Source organism: Octopus bimaculoides, chromosome 7 (assembly GCF_001194135.2).
Source record: "Octopus bimaculoides isolate UCB-OBI-ISO-001 chromosome 7, ASM119413v2, whole genome shotgun sequence".
In the NCBI taxonomy this organism is placed as follows: Eukaryota; Metazoa; Mollusca; class Cephalopoda; order Octopoda; family Octopodidae; genus Octopus; species Octopus bimaculoides.
Genome location: NC_068987.1, coordinates 76,376,100 through 76,379,120, shown reverse-complemented (window position 1 = coordinate 76,379,120; position 3,021 = coordinate 76,376,100).

The following is a 3,021-nucleotide window of genomic DNA, read 5'->3' as shown; positions in this document are numbered from 1 at the left end:
ATGTGACACTTATTTAGTAGCCATGATAAAACTCCAAGTTTCGGATGCCAGGAATTTTCAATTGGCCAGATAACTGAAGAGATGTTGGCGTGGGCTCCCACCCTGGCATCCAAAACTCGGAGTTTTATTATGGCTACTAAATAAGTGTCACATATTTTTACAGATATATATATATATATATATATATATATATATATACACACACACACGCAACGGGCTTTTAGTTTCCGTCCACCAAATCCATTCACAAGGCTTTAGTCGGCCCGAGGCTATAGAAGAAGACACGTGTCCAAGGTGCCACACAGTGGAACTGGACCCAGAACAATGTGGTTGGGAAGCAAGCTTCTTACCACGCAACAATGCCTGCGCCTATAGAGGTAAAAAAAAGGTTTCGTTCCTAGATCCCAAGTTATCTTGAGCATAATGGACAGTCACTAGGGCGTACTTTTACGGTCCAAGCAGAATCTTAGATCGTCGACCGGTTTTATCACATATCAATCCATGAAAACATAACGCGGTTCTCAGTGAGCGTACCGTGTTATCCAAGATCAGAGATGAATGGAGCTTTGATAAACGAAAATATATCTATGCTTTCAAGACATCGTTACCAATAACACAATACGTTGGGTATGAAGTTCTTGTTACGTAGTCCCAAACCAACTCACATCAAAGATCAAAGACCTAAAATTACAGCGTTTCAGTTTTGCCCTTCACATTTTTTTCCATATGTGTACTAGGAGTTGTATTATCAAAGAGATTCTGTACTTATGATCATGAAGAAGGGGGGGGGGGTTGAAAATGATTTGATTGCTATATTTAGCAGATCGAGCGACTGCATGTTGGCTCGTCTGCGCTATATCTGGACGACGCCTGTTCAGAGGCTGGTAATTAATACAATTTCATTATCATCAACATCCTCTTCCGTTTCCACAAAGGATTGTCCACGACAGCGTAAGAAATTTTGCACACTCACCACTAGCCAATCCGCTTTTGCTATTGGTCTTTATCAGCGCCAAGATCAGAAATATTTGCTGAATCTAATATTGCATCTGGCTACATCATCATTAACTTGTAAAAATCTCTCCTAAAACCATAAGAATGAGGAATGGAATAGAGAATGCTAAGTCTGCCACATGAAAACTGCGTTGCTAGTATACTAAAAGTATGAAGCCAGGATGTTTTTTTTTTTTCATTCATTAGAATTATATTCTCAGTGACCAGAGAACTCTTTATCGCAAAAGATTAATTCTGACCAAGGCGTAACAACAGTTTGGCGCCCCATTCTATCATCTTTGCTTCTTCATAACTTTCTGAAAAATTCATATTTCAAAAATATTAATTTTGCGGAGATACATTTTCAAGGGCGCAGATTACAGTTATGGGGATAAAGTTAAGAAAGAAAAATTACTTTTTAGGATTTGCGGATATATATATATATGTGTGTGTGTGTGTTTGTGTCTGTGTTTGTTCCACCACCACCGTTTAACAACCGGTGGTAGTGTGTTTGTGTGCCCATAACTTAGCGGTGCAGCAAAAGAGTCCGATAGAATAAGTACCAGGCTTTAAAAAGTAAGTACTGGAGTCGATTCATTCGACTAAGGCTTCAAGGTGGTGCTGCAGCATATCCACAATCTTATGATTGAAACGTAAAAGATAAAAGATGAAAAAGATGTTAAATGTAACTTAAAAGTAAACGTTTTAAAGAGGATTCTCTGAGAACAAATTTGGGAGGCATGCATTAGGTACGAAATTCAAGGTGCTTCCTTGTCACGGCTACTTACACGTTATTATCACAAGTAAGAAGTCCCATTGATCGAACAACAGCTGATCGAACTGTAACATGGCTTGAAGAGGAATGGCAGTCCGCCTCGGGTGACGCTTTTATGGGGCCGGCACTTTCAGGTCGGCTGTATAAGCCTGTATAGAAGACAGGGATAGAAGACAGCAAATACAAAAACTACATAGGGCGGCACACACGCTAGCTATGTCACTGTAATCGAATAATCATCGTCGATAGCGACGGAAGATCCATCAACATCTAATGGATACACGAACTTTTTCTTTTTCTTTTGCTCTTTTCGGCTGTAGGGTCGTGATTTGAACACCAATTCGATTGTTTTTTTTCTTCTAACAGGTCATGCGATGTCATACACGTAGCAGGGTCTGTTTGCACGACACTTTAAAACTGTCCTGGTGATCACCGCTGTGGTTGATATAGCAACGGGACTGTAGTTAGTCTCTGGTGGCTTCAATGTGATAAAGAAAGAAACCTAAATACATACAAACGGTGTCGACTGTGTCCCTCTGTCCGCTGCGATAATTAGTAGCAAATATTTGGATGGTGTATTTTATTATTGATGAGTAAGGATGTTTAAAGGACACACACACACACACACACACACAACCACTGACACCATTGCCAACTTCATACATAAATAATGAGAATATAAGTTAACGGGCAACATCCGGTATTTATGAATGTATGTGGGTGTATTCACGTCCACGCATACATATATGCATGCACATGTGTGTGTGTATATATATATATATATATAGAGAGAGAGAGAGAGAGAGAGAGGGGGGGGAGAAAGAGTATGTGTGTGTGCGCGTGTGTATGCGTATATGCATGTATGTCTGTGTGTTATGCAAATTTTCTATAATTAGCTTCTTCTATTTAGAATCAACATTACAACTTTACACACACACACACACACACACACACACACACACACACACACACACACACACACACACACACACACATATATATGTTTATATATATAGATAGATAGATAGGTAGATAGATAGTTACTAATGTGTGCATATAGGTGTATGCTATATAATTGCATGTATAATTGTAGGTGTATGCATATATTTATTGTAGCGATATATAGAATCACATTTGATTAATGCGTATCATATGTAGATTTATATATACATATGTGTATGTGAATGTGTCTAAGCGTGTGTGTGCGTGTGTTTGTGTGTGTGTGTGTGTGTGTGTGTGTGTGTGTGTGTGTG